At 41.5% G+C, this 17708-nt stretch overlaps 1 protein-coding gene across 2 annotated transcripts in view; it reads right to left on the bottom strand.

Annotated features, from left to right (window-relative positions):
- LOC100741066 (angiogenic factor with G patch and FHA domains 1) overlaps nt 1-17708 on the bottom strand; it is an 84733-nt gene that overhangs the window by 5790 nt on the left and 61235 nt on the right. Inside the window, exon 10 of one of the 2 annotated variants that reach the window (XR_004461657.1) lies at nt 875-1571. The exons of the other annotated variant lie outside the window; for it this stretch is intronic. The gene's annotated coding sequence lies outside the window, so the exon portion shown is untranslated. Of the gene's footprint in view, nt 1-874; nt 1572-17708 lie in introns of those variants that run through there. 2 annotated transcript variants of the gene reach the window in all.

A 17708-nucleotide genomic window follows, 5' to 3' on the forward strand; every position in this document is an offset into this window, starting at 1 on the left:
GACCTTGCCTCCGTCCCGGTGGCAAAGTGCAATAGTAATTGGTGGATGCACCGGTGCTACGTCTCTCTTTTATACCGGGCGGCCACGAGAAAACGGTACCGCCCCCTTGGCCACGTGACGATACCTTTGCAGCCGGACCTACCACGCGCTTCTTGCAGCGCACCCCCTTCAAACGGTACAACCAGAACCCCCACCAACACCACTTGCACCCTTCCTTCCGCACTTCCTTCCGTACTTCCTTCCTTTCTCCGTTTCCTTTTTCCGACTCTGCTTCCTACCGTCTTCGTGCACTTGCTTCATATCGCTAAGAAAAGAAGGAAAATAGGGATGGTACAGGGGTAGGGATTCTTTCCACATGGTACGAAGGTGTTGGCGTTGAGATGCATCGAGATGTTGACGAGTAAGAGGTTGATTGGGTGGATCGAGGGTGTATTGGAATTTGAGGAACGTGACTCGGGGGTGGTTTTATCGAACAACGAAGTGGTATAGGTAGAATTTGGGGGTTGATCGCTACGTGATATTTGGAACAGTGTGTCGTCTTGCAAGAAGATAACTGAATTGTTGGCGATGTTGACGATGTATATATGATGAAATTATATTTGTTATTTTTTTTCTTTTCGCTAATAAGAGGGGTAAGAGGAGATGATTGCCACGTGGAAATAAAAATTGATGGGCATTTATACGGTCTTCTCCTTTTTCGTGACACGACGTTTGGTTTCAAAAAGCTGCGAGGGAAAAGTACATCGGCTAAGAGGCGAAAGTTTGGAGTTTTCTGCGGAATCGCGTAAATTGAATAAATAAAGTGTTTTGGAAAATGTTTGGGCGTTTATTTCTTAAGATTAAGACCAGGGGAAGAATGTTGAAGTTGTCACGATTAAGGCAAAGAAATAATTTATTGCGAAACTTTCTACTCGTAAAAAAATACTCTTAAAAATATACCAACATTTTCATCACGAAACATCAAGGAATATAAAACGCAATCACTATCGCTATTATACTTCACAACTAAGAGAGTAATAAAACTTCTCGTTTTCGCAAGAAAAGAGGAGAATCCGCTATAAAACAAAGTAACAGCAGTGTTAAAAGGCTAAAGAAAGCCTGAACATCGTAAAAATTTACGAATTATCTTTTTAAACTGCTTCCAAGAAACTTTTTCGCGACAAAAGATTGAATCCAGAATGGAATTGGTTTCTTTTCAGCTTGAGAAGCGTCCGAAGGGACGCGTATAAATAAAGGCAAGATAAAACGTTGGACAATGTCACAAAGTTGCAATGGAAGGTAAACACAGTTGAACGAACCCATCATTTTAATGCACCGTGCAATGAAATTCTAGCGATTCGAACCGAATTTCCTCCATGACGATCTGCCTTTTATAGCAGAACTCAAGAAATCTCAATACGGATCCCGTTTCATTCGTTCTTCTTTCTTTCCTATCCTCTGCCTTCGAGAAGAACTCGTCGCTGCAAAGGGAAACAAACGTTCCTTTTTAAGATCTTCTGTCTAGACGCGTTCCTCTTCTTAATTCACCATAGGTTTCTCGTTTACGTAATGCGTTTTGCGCGAGAAGCACCCTGAAAATACGAAAATTATACGTTTGTCTGTATCTCTTCTTTATTTCGGAATCGAAAAGATTGCTCCTCTTTCTTTACGCGTTAATAATCGTAATTCTACTTTGCATTTATTGCTTCTCAAATTCTTTCGAGAGAGGAACTTTATCTTACGAATGAATCTTTAGATAGACGCTTAAAATAAAAAGTACAATTACAATAATTTTTTAAATAGATTTCTAATACTTCTGATAGCGTTGATCCATATAATTTTTCAATCCCTTGAATTAATTACCACGTTACATATTTATTCACAAAACTGACCGATCAAAGAAACGGGGTTAAGGATACTTCTCAGACTTTAAAATAATTCTCCAATCGATTAAACGTTCCACTCGATAAATAACTGGTCCGTTTCGTCGTTCTGATCAATCGATAACCCGGATGATCATACCATATTGATCGAAACCCAAACTACAAATTCTCGCAGATTTGAAACCCTTCCACAAATCTAACCGATCGATATTCCAAAATTCCGCCATGGATTGATTAAAACTAAAACTAAGAATCTTTTCAGATTTGAAAACGAACGTTCAATCGCTTAAATTATTTCGCTTAACGACTAACTCGTTCGTTCCGCCGACCTTACCAATCGATATCCTGAATAACGCTAAGAAAATCCTGTAGTGCATCGATTTATCGATTGACAGTGTGAAAAATTCACCGACTAGATTCCATCAGCGGCGCAAAAGTATCCCGTGGAGAGTTCAGTGGCGCGCGTTCGTCTCCACTTCGAAGGGATAAAAAGCGAACGAAAGGGGAGGAAGTTGGACTGCAGTGGATCGTGGTGCGGTTGTGGTCGATCCTTCTCGACTCGATAGAATCGCGACAGGTGGTGAATACCTAGATAGTCAAGCGGTTCGGTGGTCACTCCGTCGATCGTCAAAGAATAGAACGAACAAGTCAAGGTCAGTTGTGCGACCGGATGCAGCGGCCTAGTCTCGTTCTGGTAATCTTTTTCCTTTGTGCATCCCCGCTTTTACGCCGCGCGATTCTGATACGCTTCAATGAAGCCAGTTAGCTCTCTCTCACGATGGAAATCCGGAACGTTTCTCTCGCTCCTCCGTTATACCTCCACGCTATCAGCTTGTCCTGTTTGCTCGCTGATGGAAAACGCTTATACTTATGCTATTTTTAATATTTTTCTATCTTTTATCTTACGATATTTTTGCGAACGAAAGAAGAAGGCTATCTTTTCGAGGTTTCTATAGTAAGTTGGCCGTAACAAGATGAATTCTGTTTAAAATTCTATCTATTGGTCGTTCAACTCTTATCAGAAAGGAAGGACAATGCGTTACACGAAGAGTCTATGTAATAATTATCAATTAAATAAGTATGTTTATAGATGTTTCATGTTAGATGTATCTATTTATTTTCGGCATAATTAATCCCAAATTTTCGAATCTTCCTAACAAAACTATCCAAAAATACGTGCTTCTTCTATCGATACATCGATCACATAGGAAAAAGAGAAACTTGGATTTCGAAAGGGTTCGAGCGAAGAATTTTTTACAGAATAAAATTGATCGATTTGACTGACATCGATGTTATTAATCTACTTTAACTATCGTTCGATGTTCCGTCATATTCTTCTTAAAGTCACCTACAAAAGTTTCAACGTGTTTTAAAAGCAGTCGCCCCGGTCTGGATTGCGCCACAATTTTCGCCGCACCCTATATATCGTGGTGCATCGATCAGTGCCACGAGCATCTCGCAGGACGTAAGGTCGAATTACACGAACGATCGTATCCTTCGCGAGACTGTATCTTCTCTGCCAGCTTGATTCCCCAATTATTCCTGCCCTTGCCGCAGTTCGTGCGCCCTTACAGGCTTCTTTTTTCATCTCGTTTGCTTCTTAAAAACAGGAGAAAGTGTCGCACGCCTCGATATCGTCCACACTTTTCGTACCCTCTCGTCTTTCCTTCTTCCTCTTTGTATCTTTTCGAGGCGAAGCAAAAGCGGACCATAAGCACTCGACAGAGAATAAGAACCTGAAGCCTCTGGCATAATTTTATCGAGTATAATCGACGGATCGTTAAGATTCGTAAGGATTTGGTAGTTGGCGATTGATACGTTTTAGTATTCGAAATTACACCTGAAGCTCTACGACGGATGATCTTTTAATCTTCCGATGTGTTTTTGTCCATTTAACTTCGGATAAATTTAGTAATACAGAAGAAATTGACGTTGGGGAAATTTTAAGCGCAGAATAACGAAACGAATTGAATTTATAACGCGGTATTAATTATATTTAACGTATTACTGGATTATATCTCTACATATATCTATTTGATCGCGAATTGAAAGCCTCTTTCCGAGAAACTTGTACAACAATTCACGTTTAATAAAGCACGTACGCAGCATTTCGCAAGAAATGAATTGTCTATGAAAACTATTCTCTAATATGTACCACTGTAAATAATGAAAATCAAAATCAACAGTAATCGCCGCTTTCCACTCTATCCATTAAAAACGTTCACTGTCTCGCTCACTGGAGTATGTTTTTCGTTAACTAAAATTCCCAATTTCCATCAAAGTCTGTTTCCATCGAAACGTAAAACATCCCCGAGAGCTCAGCAATTCGTGTACCAATAAAGACATTTCAATACACGTTCCTCTAATTGGTCCGCGGTCCGTATCATTAACCGAACGAACGGACTGTACGGCTTAGCTGTTATTAAAGCGAAACCAAAAAGGAATGAAAACACTGGTTCGTATGATCGAACACCTGTACGATCGCGTCGTCCAAACGATCGGCGGCCCATTATGCCACGCAAACGGCATCGCTCGGTGCAGAGACAGGAAGCGGCTACAGAAAGGTACCTCAGCCAGCCTCCTATCCCTCTCTCTCTCCCTCTCTCTTTCTCTCCCTTCCTCTCTTCCTCCCTTTCAACGGCCGTGCTGCACAGAGAGCATCGACTTCTCGCTCGCGCGCGACCGACGACACGAGTGAATCTAGTCTGTATATGGTCGGGCCCAGTCCGTCTGGCCGGCGTCCAGTCAATGGACGTGATTCACTGTTCGGCGACGGAATCTCAGGCAGACGGACGAACGGATGGTCGAGTGGGAGAAGAGGGTCGAGAGGAGAGGAGCCGAGGAAGAGATACCGCGAGCAAAGCGATCGTCGCTGCAGACCTTTGCCGAGAGACGAGCTGCTACCGGTGGCACAGGTATGGATATACATATGGCGGGACCAAGGATCGTACTTTAGTTTTCTCAGTTGTGTCACTCTTTCAGTAAACCGACGACCAATACTATCCAAGTTCGATGCTTAAACGGATATCGTTAATTATTTGATCGTAGGATATTCACGCACTGTACACTCGCTACTGCGAATATTTCAAACATTTGAAAATAAGAACGAGAGCTCGAAATAACAATGTTACATGGTCGATGACATCTTTAACCGAAGGAAGTTGCGAAATATAGAGGTAAAGTACCTTGCTACGATGTAATCTTGAGAACTTCAACATGTTTTGTACAACGCGCACAACACGCTCGTAAAAGATACGCGCGATAAGCTGATAGAATTTGGAAAGATTTTCTGTAAAATACACCTAACGTATCGATAGAAAAGTTTCGTAATGAACGTTCAAATACTTTCGTGAATGAGAGTAGATAATGAAATATCGTGGAAACGTCTCGTTTCTAACACGGTCCTCCGTATTCGCTTGGTACACGTTTCTCGTGTTTATTGGATTCCCTCGCCGCGTTTTTGCACCTATCTTTCTTGCAATTTTCTGACGTCGATCGAGAGTTCTCGAGAACTGATGCGACAGTCGAGCGGCGCTCCATTCATGCTTGCCGTCGTCTCGACTAGATACTCTATATGGTAGTCGGTCTGTCAATCCACGTGAAACTGGAAAAACTCGACGGGACGAGGAGAAACGATGAAACGGCCCTCGTCACGATTTAGGCGTCTACAAGACGACTAAACGACTACACTGATCCAAGGTGAAACTGATTTTCGGCAGCCAACGATAGATCTGAACATATAAGGTAACGCGATCGGGATACCTGTTTAAGCGCTTTTATTTTATTATCTCCCTCTTAGGATAAACGAGCATTCTGTCTCTTCCATGCATTGTTCTTCGTTCTATATCGTTATTCTTAAATTTATAATTCGAGAATCTTTGGAAAGGATCGGCAAATGGTGAATAATTAGAATATAATTAATTGCAATCATATTAGGTGGTGAATATCTTAGATAAATATAGATGGTGAATATATTAAACACTTACGATGAATATACGTAATAATTCATGTATTGAGGAGTATGGGATGAAAGTGTTAAATCGATCTTTACTTTTAAGAATTTTATATTACGAATAATTATCATGTTCTTTCTTTTATTCCATATTGTCTTATAAACTCGAATAAATTAAAATTAAAGAAATATCACGATATGTTCGCTAAAATTCTTTCCCATATTTTATTTTACAAATTGTTTTTTGAAAACAAAACAAATTTTATCGCGATATAATGGTTCTTCGAAACAGAATTCCTCAGAATCAAGAATGAAGTACTCGACGGTAAATAAACCACAGGATATATAACTGTTCGCAAGGAAATCAATCTCCGCGTTCGAAGGCCCAACCATGATTGCACGATTATTACTTGGATTATTGTGATTACTCGAACGAGCCAACAAAGTACATTTTTGTCAATGAATACTTTCTATTCGATGTTATACGGATAAAGCCAGGTAACTGAATATCTCTGAAGGCAACGTAAAAAAGAAATTGTTACGCGTCAACATTGATATGTTTCGGGGAGCCAATTATCTTAATTTAATTGGCTTTTTGTACATGAAAAGATCAAAAAGATTTCAAGATCATTAATTCTTCCCCAAAAAAGGATGGAACCATCGATATAATTCGTATTCTGACCTATTTAATAATCACAGTCATTCACAGAGGTCGGACAAAACGGTAAATTGATCGAAAAGATACTTTAAGTTAAATTATTTTCTACAAATTCCAACAAGCAATCCCATTTCCAAAATTGTCATTATATTTGCTTTGAAACTCGTCAAAATTAAAAAAGAAAAGTGCTTATCGTGATATTAAAATATCGAAAACGTTTTGCTCGTCTTAATAATCATATCTTTGACTTTGACAAAATTTCATCGACGTATCAACCTATTCTCAAAAGATTGTACACGTGTTTATCTTTAAACCAAACAGATTTTTCTAATAATGTGTCATTAAAATCCCCTGTTTAGTCATAAAGTGGCGTTGAAATCAGAACTTCGATAAAAATGTACCAATCGTATTTTTCTTCCATGATCTTCATTTTTTCTATGTGTTTTTCGTTCTAATCGATACAGAGTTATGTATTGCTCGTAGATAGTTCTGACGTTAACGTTATCGTAATGAGGGATGTGACCTTGAGAAGGCAGTAGATTCGGGACGCGACACAAGCTCTCACGGTGTCGGCCAGGAAGCGAGGAGGACCCGCGTATACCGGAAGCAGTCGCTAAGAACGCTCGACTCGCCGCGCCGGCCTAGGCAACTTCCTAGACTTTATTGCCGTTGCATGAACTGGTAGTGGAGCGTGTGCACGCTGCAGCTGCACCTTCTCTCTCTCTCTCTTTTTCTCTCTCTCTCTCTCTCTTTCTTTCTCTTTCTCCTTACCTTTTTCCTCGTCGATCTCCGCTTTACTTTTGTTGCCGGAGACCCAGCAATGGTGCACTCGCGTCGAGCAATTGCGCTCGATGCATTTTGATGCCCTTCGAATGTCTTTACCACGAGGGGAAAAGCCATGGTATTTGCCGCGGATTGAATTCAACGATATCTCGTTACAGGACCCTGGTACCCGACGAGTCCTTTCTGTTTGGTTAAAAATCTGGGCATTCATTTGCTTCGTGGTAGGTAGAATAGAAAGGTAGAAGCTCAAGGTAGAATAGTTTCCTCGAGGGTGCCGTAGACGTGTACATTTTCTTGAAGAGATTCTAATGTGTGCGGCGCAAGATTCACTAAGGATCTTCGAAGTTTCTAATGTAGTGATTATTTAGCAGCGTAGGATCTTACTACGCAGTGATTGAGATTTACTTGTTATTAATCAATGGACTGTAAATGTTTACGTATTTATGATAAATTTAAATGTAGAGAAAAAGAATATATAAATATATACATAAATAAATAGATGTAGAAACTTGTAAAAAAAAAAAAAATAGCTTTCGTATTATACTATTTAGAAGATGAGATAAATCATCATTCTGCTTCCATTTCTTTGATCGTTCGATCTTCATAAAAGTATAACAGTATTATTGAAATAATCGTCTTGAAACATCGTGTTGAACGGTTAAGTATCCATTAAAAAATCATAAAATACGAAAGATTAATAATAACTCAAATTTTACCAGTGTTCATCGTCGTTCGATTGCCAAATAGCCATTGAGTACACAGTTAAAACGAAAAAAGAGACTTACCTCATCTAAATAACAATACGACGCAAGTCGTAATAATACGACGAAGCAGCCGAGGAATCAATTTTAATTCCACGCGTGTCGAATGGGATCGGCAAGTTGTCGGATCGCGCCGTATTTTGGCGCGTTCGATTGCCTTCGACACAGCTCGACGGTCGAGTACATACGCCCGCCGGTATATACTTATGCAAGCACACGGCCGGTGTTCTCTGCACGCGGAATTGTCGGCGAATAATCGGCGAATCTGTGCCGAGACTCGTGAGCAGCCCCGAGCGAACATTATGCTACCGTACCGGCAATAGCGTTGCGTAATTACACGATCCCCAAGGGGACTACGGGACTTTACATTGTAAGCCATATGCGAATAACGTTTGAGCCCGAACGAATCGAATAACTACATATATTCGACACTTCTCTATTTTTCCCCCACCGTCTTTCGTTTTGCCTCCCTTTTCCTTCCTCGTTTCCTCTTTTTTTCTTTTTCCAACGTAACTATCACTCGCGGTGAAATGCTCTAAATCATAGCCGCGCGAAAGTATGTTCGACGAATGAAATTAAATTGGTACATACTACTTTTCGCTCTTTCTTTGATCGTTGGTTTACTTGTTTGTCCTTGTTTCTTTGTAATACTTCGTGTTTTGGAATTATTGTAATTTTTTAATTACGTATTAATTTTCTAATAGATCGTATTCTCTGATAGTTTGTAACTTGTCATTTTCGGATTGTAATTAAGGTTTGCCTGACAAACGAAATTAGCTTCGTAGATATTCCTCTTCGCTTTTCTTCGTTTGTTGATTTTCTTATGTAACGCGCTTTCTTTACCGATATTTTATTAATATTTATAGTTATTTCCTGGTTATTGTAATTCTCTTGAACTATTAATTTCCTTCTATATATACATATTTATTGTTTCGCTTACGAATCGCGTTTTTTCTATCCACAATCCCTTTTATAATACGTTTTGCGAGAATAACCCGCGTAACGTGTATACTCTGGACGTCAAAAGTCGACTCCCGAGTGATGTAAATGCTTGCGTAAGCTTTGAACAATCGAAGATACTTGCATATTTTTAACCGGTTACCCGGTACCACCGAATCTTTCTGACGTTTGTTTCTTTAACTCTGGAATGATGAATCGTATCCTCGCATCGAGTAGGTTCAGATATCAACAAAAGTGTTTTTGCGAGCAAATATTCTCTCGAAAAATTTGCATCAACCCAGTTATGTCCATCGTTCTTTCAGTATGATTATTGCAAAGTAATCTTTCCATTTATTTTTCGATTTTTATCAACTTTCTGGATAATTGGAGTAATAAATGAGTAGTAAATAATAAAGCGATATTTGTTTGTCGAACATTCTGAAAAATCCGAGGACTATGTTGAAAATATTTAGAACAAACTACCTGTTATTTTTCCAAACCGCTTTCCAAAATAATACAATTCTCTGTTTGAGAAATGAAATGTACACGCTGATTAAATTATTGCGTTACTATTTATCGTACATTTATTAATAACATTTATTACGTGCATCGAAACTTTAGTTTCGCTTCTTTAGTTGCAATCATACAAATGGACACTTCCATAAACAAAATTACCACCAATCTACTAAAAACAATTAAAAAATATATCGTTGCATAACCGATTCGAAACTAGTTCGATTATACTAAAATTGACAAAATCGTAGATAACTGGAAATTCTCAGTACGTGCGCGTTAATATTAACTAACTGGATATCGGAGTTCTTCGGCAGGAGAGATCTCTATTCCTTCGCTATTATTTCAGCCCTCGATATTTTCTGGCCGGACCCAACAACGTTGCAAGTTCGCCTCTCTTTGCAACGAACACTGTCCGACGGTGTTTGTTCCCATTCCTGAGTTTATGTCTGCACAGTGCTTTCCTCTCTTTCCTCTACACACGGTCACATCAGTAAGGTTAAGAGATTTACGCTGCACACGTGCACCAACAGCATCCGCCATGCACGTTCTCGTGCATCCCGCGTAACGAGACAACAGAACTCTTTATAAGGCACGGAATGCTGTTTTAATTTTTCACCGTGCGCTTCCCTCGTGATGGGGATGCAATATTCTACGTCGTGTTAAGAATATGATATTAGAGTTAAGCAACTGCCACGGGTTAACATCGCGATTGCACGTGCGTTAACAAACGTTACCGACACACCCGGTTGCGGTTTTTCTGCCGAAACCGCGAATTTTCATGACTGGATGAACTATTCTTTTCCACATATCGGCTGTTTTCACAGTTTTAAAGGATCTTTTCGAAAAAAAAAATATTCTTTCGTTATCGAATGGTTGAACAATTTTTTACTTTAAACAATTAGATAAAAAAAAACTACAGTTAGGAATCGTAGTAAAACTACAAATTCATAATTACATTTAGAAGGATTTGAATAACTTTCTCTAAGAAATGTAAATTATCAATGTTGCAAAATATATCTACATATAGTTGTTTCTAATGTATTCCTCCGTGTACCTTCCACTTCGATTCCTTTGGTAAAACATTCGTATCCTTGTAGTTACCGATAATTCTAGTATCAATGTATAGGCACAGTATTATACGATCTTCGATACAAAAAATTCCTGCATCGTATAGAATCCTTATGAGAAATTCTTTAATCCCCATTGTCTTGTCGAACTTCGTCGACATACGACTTACTTCGATACGCCCATAAAAACTTGGTACAACCCCGTTCACCAGCCGATGTATCTGCCGTAAGGAAGTTTCATACGACGATTAATATTTAATATTTCGTCCAGTTGCAACGTTCTTTGGACCTTAAACATGCCCTTGGAATGGTCGGTCGCGGTCTTACTTCGATCTTCGCTACGAGTTCTCTGTTCCTCATTTACATATAACCGTCTCCGCAAACGCGAGAGTAACAGGCCGAGTTGCGAGCAGAAACTTGCTGCAACCCAAGAACGTTTCCGTGGCTGTGCAAAAGGGAGTCCAATGATTGGTCATGCAATAAATTCGGTGAACAAGAAGAGGAATCCGAACAAAAGAACCACTAAAAGAGAGAAAAGAAATAAGTTGGAGAAGTATTCAAGAAACTCAAAGATGTACCTGATCTTCTTGGCTCCTTTTATCTCTTATTCTTCTATTTATTCTTCTTCTTGGCTTCTTTTACTTCTTCTTCTTCTTGCGATTTCGCCTGCTGTTGTTCCCCTTCGTTCTTCTCCTCTTTGTGCAGTATGTATTATGCATGTGAACCAATCTTCATAATTTCACATATCAGATCCACCGTAACATTAACTCAAAATCGATGCACTTCTTGGCATCGTGACGTAAGTCAACAGCATACTTCGAAGACCTTTAACGAACTTTGTCGCGCGGCGATTTACATAATACGAGTGCCAGGATCACGACCCGAATGGACGATCTCGTTGCAAAGAAATTGTCTCGTTTACTGTCACGACATTATTTCAATGTTAGCGTTTCTTCGTTTCTAACGCTGTAGCAGATTTACGCAGCTGGTCGGGGTCAAAATCGTATTGCTATCCGCTCTTGAAAATAAGTTAGAAGTAAGTAAAAGTTATAACGAAATGTAAAATCGTTAATGTTAAACATTAGGGTTGAATTAAATCATAGAAGTGACAAATTTCTTCGACGACGCGAATGAAACGTAGAATTTAGAACGAACGATCCCTTTATCCTCGAAACCTTTTGCATTTCTGGAATCAAAGACGAAAAATACATACTTTCAACTCTTTACAGAAAACAAATATTAATAATCGCGTTCCATGCATATTATTGTATGACGTATGATCTACGTGTCGTGTAATTGTTCCATTTTCCGATTGGGCTTTGAATCGAAAGTCGTACGGTTTTCGTAATTTTGAAATCGATTGCGATAATTTATTTGTATTGCGTTTCATTTGTATTTTCCTAATAGGAAAGTGACGAGAGCTTGGCTCGAAAAATACCGATAAAATCCCAAATAAAAGAACGCAGAATTGAGAAAAAAACATGTGCGTATAAACTGTACGAACGACTGGGCTTGTTTCACATAAAAACACCCACGACCGTCTTATTTTTTCTCCAATCTCGAAGGCATCTAAACGCCTAAAAATATTGCCTTGCAACATAAGAACGTCTTAATGGACGCAAAAGAAATTACACAATTGTTTCCGATCATTTTTGCCAAGTAACGTTTTAAACAGCGCTTTTAATTTTCTGCATATTCCGAACGTTTTCATAATATCATCCATCTGCGCGTATATCGATGCTAAAAATACCAAAATTTTCGTTTCCTAGTGTCCCGTTTAAGTCAGACATTCGCTGTAGCTTAAAAATAATCGGCGAGAAATAAGTTGTACAACGCTGCTTAATACAAAGCTTACTGAAATTTTACGAACAAGCCTTAAAACAACGATACTTGTCAATCCACTGTTACATCAAATAACAATTTTTATCCATGTGTTAATGTATCGGAATAGCCCAGCTGATCTTCCTAATATAATAAACCCGCTGGCAGAAGAAAATTTCGGGTGAACGTCCGACATAGAAACGAAAGTCAATCATTGATTGCGTAATTGGTTGGTCGGGTACGTTAACCATACGCGTCCGCGAACGCATGATAATAAAGACTACCTATCCGGACTGGCCGCTTACCTCTTCATGGCCATGATGAGTCCATGCTGGTAGCAAGGTATTTGTGGTCGTTTGTGTAAAGGCAGAGCCAATCATGGTACCGGCCGACTGAGAGAGCAGCATGCTTGGGCCCGAGCATGTTGTATATCGTCGTTTTGCCACGTCTGCCAGCAGTCTAGACTTTGCCGCGAGTTCTCCTCTCGAGTCCGGTCGCGACGTCACCGAGTGAATTCACCTTTAGGGCGGCGATAAACGTCCCCGGCTCGGTTGTGTTTTATAACCGTGGCTGCGCCAGGTAGCCAACCAGACCCTGATTGCTTCCCCTTAGAGCACGCCGATCTCGCATCCACGTGTAACCTGCCGAGCCGATTTACCGATTCGTTTCTTCTTCTCTTTCTCTCTTCGTCCGCGTATCCTCTTCTCTTTTTCCATCTGTCTCTCGCCAATGTTTCAGATGTATACTCTTTCTTCGCTTGTCTCGCTATGGTCGAACCACGAACGCTTCGACGACGACGCCGTCGATTTCTTCCTGTTGAGCCGAGACGAGCCTTGGTAACGTTAAGAAGAGACGTTTGTTTTTGTCGTCGATACTTTCTCGTGCTTCCATGAGTTTAGAACGCTACGTAAAAGAAGGTTGTGCTTTGACCAAGTACTTCGTTGGTCGTAGCGTTTTTATTCGATTTTTTTCGTATTTTAAGAGACTCGTCGAATGTGCGAAACAATTAGGGATGTATGGAAGGATGTACTACCGTACTATGTACTATGTACAGTATAGTTTTATAAGTTCGAGCGTGAGTGTATCTTCCGATTTAACCCGTAAGAGTTCGTTCAATCGAACGTCAACTAGAATTTCGTCGAAATAAATGGGGTTCGCATAAATGAAGTTCCGTTGAAATAAATTTGTATAAGAATCCGTAGTTTGCTCGCCACCGTCTTCGCCAAAATACCCTTCGTCACTTTCTATGAAGGGACTTTTGCCAAAGCAACCTACATACGAACACGATCTACGTTGAAATGACTCAAATCTCAAATCTCATCTTAAATGCGAAAACTCATCGATCAAAGGAATTACGCGTTTCATAACGCGACGTTGATAGTATATGACCGCGTATCCGAACAACCGAAGAATGTCGAGGGTGGAAGAAAAATTGAAGGGAAAAGGAAACAAGAAGGATAGAGAAGGAAGCGTGAGAAAGCGTAGCGGAGGCAGATAAAGAGGGTGGTGGCGGTGTGTACGGTAAAAGAGTCGAACTGCGGCGCGAAGGGGGGATGGAAAGGATGCATGAATGTGCTAGCAAGAACAATTGATGAAAAACGGTGCGAGGAGTGGTTGGGTTTCTTGGAAAGTCTCTCCGCGAGAGGCACGCTGCAAAATGAAGGGAGGCAGGTGCATCGCGGGTGCAGCTGGGAGGCTGCATGCAGCGTCGTTGCAAGATACTCTGACGTCCTCTCTTCTTCTCTTCTTGTGCCTCGCCTCTTCTCCCTTCAGCTCCTCCTCACCTTGATCCGTACCCTTGTTCCGTTCTTGGGGGCAAAGTGCCAAGACAAAGCGGCTACGGGGGAAAATATCGTGCCACGGCCACGCAAATACCTTTCTTTCCTTATTTTTTCTTCTTCTCTGTTTTCTTTTCTGTGAGACGAATCAAGGGAAAGGTAGATAGACGTTGGAAAATATTTATGATCGTTGCCATCTCGAGACTGGTTGTTTGGGAATTTCGTTAATTTTTCGTTGAAAGGAAACTGGTTTGGCACGAGGTACGAACCTTTTTATCTGCAGTCTCGACGTTCAAAGTAGCTCTTCTCAGGCGAATCGAAGTGACTCGATTTTATATAATACGAAACATCTTGATAAGCGCGAATCTGTTATTTACTTGACTCGAAATATTCTTCTTTAAATACGCGAAAGGAAAGAATTTATTTAAAAAAAGCTACGCTACTCGATAAATACTTAAAATTGTTTACGTTTCTGGTTCCTAATTTCCTTTGACGTCCAATTAAAAACGGTACCGTTCGTATCGCTCGATGAAAGTTCCTATTGAAAACGCTACGATCTTTCCGAACAACCCTATACATTGACGTAATTAAACATTGACATCAGCTAACACCGTAAATCAAAAATCTAGAAAACATCCCCTACCTTTGAAAAAAAAAAAAACCCAGCACAATTTCCATCGTCTACTATCCTCGCGCGAACGGCAACCTCGAACGAGCTGGAAACATTTCGTCGAAACGAAGCAGGCAACGACGAGGTTAGCGGCGTTTCCCGCGGGAGCGCTGGTCAGATATTACCCGGGCATTGAGGACGGTAGAGCAGCGTTACAACGGCACACGGGTGTTCTTCGTCAAGGAGGGCACGAGACGCACGGAGAAACGGACCCTCTCGGCTCGGAGATCCTGAATGGTAATGATTATAGCAAATTGCTCTTGCTTGGCTTGGGGGTGCCTAATAGCCACTCAGTAGGGCTGTTGAAACCCGTGCACCCCTTCGTTCAACCTTTGATCCCCCCGCCCGAGTCAACCCTTCAAATCTTCATTGTTTCTACCCTGTTTCAAGCGCGGCTGGACCCCTGAACCTCACCCTTCTCTCTCTCTGTCCCTGTTCCCGTGGATGTTCTCGATATATGTCCCGGCTGGCTGACTGTGCCGTGCTTCTGTCTGCATGCACTTCCTTGCTCCTCTATACAGGGTGTCGCAAAATATGTGAAAAATATTTATACAACAGATTCTAGACGTCGGAAGAAGTTCGCGTATGACAATATGGTTATTTTTCAAATTGTTACGCTTCTATCTTGCGCTGCTACAGTTAGAAACAGGTATCCGGTATCTATGAATCAGTCGACGAATCCTTTTCTCTGTTTCATTCGCGGCACGGTGTTCTTGCTCTACAAGACCGACGAACCAAAACAAACGACATATTTTGTCACACCCTGTATATTTTGCCCGCCTCTGCTCCGGTTTGTCTGTTCGTCAGCCTCTCGTTCTTTGTCGCGATGCCTGATGTTCGTACGTTAAGAGTGAGTAGAGAGTGAGATAGATGGGATTAAAGGGGTTGGCGATATACGAGACGACGTAGAAGGGGTTGGAGAGGCTCCGTTAAACTTCTTGACTCATCGGCGTCGCTCTGGGCTGATCGTTGCGTTGCCTGGCTTAATTAGCCCCGCGCAAATGCGGCTTTCCGGAGGATCAGTTTTTCAGCGACCCTTTGTCACATCGCGTTTATTGCGTAGTACGGGCGAGAAACGCGTTGTCCTCGCGTGGCGAGGGCGACGCTGGGTGAACTCGAGGAACGGTTGGTGCGATCACGTTTCGCGAAGGATGCGAGGTGGAATTTTCAGAGATTACGATGGAATGTCTGTAAAATATTCACACAGATATGGAATACGTAAGTTCTGGAAAAATTGCGCCCTTTTTTTGTAAACTCTTATTAGTCTTTCCACCTTACGGGATGATTCTACGATATAATGGTGTCTTCCGATACTACAAATTGAATTCTTCGACACCGATTGCTGTGCATGCCGGTACAAAATATGAGTTCTACCGTGTTTGGGCTTTAATATACAATACATAGTTTATATTACATAGTAGCTAACGTAAGGGGCACGGCGAACGAAATTTGTTAAGGTATAAACTTTGAAGAAGTCGAGAAGAGGTTCGACGGTAAATGAGATCGTTTCTGCAGATATCTCTAAATTGACGATCTTCGAAACGTATCTGTGTCTTAACACACCGACGAATGGACTTCTATCATTCAACGTACCAAGACCGTAATTACGTACGTTTGCTGCGTATTCCACGTGTACTAAAAGATCAGAAAAAACAATTCTATTTCAACAAGCTGCAGAAATACCGTCTACTTACAAACGAAAATCGTCGCCAAGAAGTAAAACCTCAAGAACGCCAAACAAAGCCAGAAGCCAGAAGTACAATGTAGGATAAAAATAACCAAATCAACCCTTTTCCTTAAAAATACCATATTTATACACGTATCCTGTGAGCCTGGTCGTCCTGCTGTTGCAACTTGTTCGAAAGCAGGCAAAAAGGGTGTGAGGCGAGAGCAGCTTCTCAAGCAACATCCTCGCGAGACAAACACGCGATCGCAACCGATGATTACCGCCGGCGCGGATCCACGTCAGACGTCGGGACGCGGCTCTCGTGCGACCGCCGTGCGTTTGCCTTCGATATATTTTTTCCCTTTTCCTCCATCTCCTCCTTTTCTCTGCCTCTGCCTTCGTTCTTGTTACTTTGTTACTACACAGTGTGTGCACGATGGCGTGCATGCAGGTGATTGGAGTGTACCAGTTAGCCGACTCGTTGCTCCGGGAAGAGAAAAAAGGAAAGAAGTCGAGGCGATATATGCAATAAAAGCGAGCGGGGAACACCGCGCGGTGACCCAAGTGAGTGAGTGACGTGTGCCGGGAGTGAGTCTTCCGGGGGCTTGTGGACCGAAGTGGAATGGCCTTTTCGAGTTCTCCAGTCAGGAAGAGAAGGCGGTCAGAGAGAACGTGTGTGGTGGTAGTAGCACCGGCCGTTGGAAAAGGCGAGGAGCAGGAACACACCGAGAGGCGGTCGTGCAAGGGAGAGACTCGGCCGACCGCCTCCAGGGGCTACGCTCGTTGCTGCCCACGCCGTGGCACATCTATCCACGTCCAACGTGGCCACCTGCGCAACTTGACAGCCCCGCTCTCTAACGATGCGCATACGTAGGATCCTTCAGCAGACGCGTCCTCCACTCTCCACCTCTCTCGCTCTCTTTTTATTTCCGTCTTTCGTATTTTCGTACTTCACTGTCTCTTTACGTTTCACAAACTTTATGTTTCTTGGAACGATGAATTTGTGAAAAAAGAAAAAAAGAAAAAGAACGGATCTCTCGTCGAGATTGAGGATCTTACGTGGATGTCGTTCAAGTCGCGTTTTCGAGTCTAGAAAGCTGCCACTTCGCATTGGATCGAGACGTCTGAGAACTCTGATATCAGAGAATAGAGACGTTGGTTGCGAGGGTGTACGTTGTTTGGTTTTGTACGTGGCAGAGAAAGCTGATGGATGGTTAGTAAAATTGTGGGAATGA

The sequence above is a fragment of the Bombus impatiens genome, unplaced genomic scaffold, assembly GCF_000188095.3.
Source record: "Bombus impatiens unplaced genomic scaffold, BIMP_2.2 scf_0318, whole genome shotgun sequence".
In the NCBI taxonomy this organism is placed as follows: domain Eukaryota; kingdom Metazoa; phylum Arthropoda; class Insecta; order Hymenoptera; family Apidae; genus Bombus; species Bombus impatiens.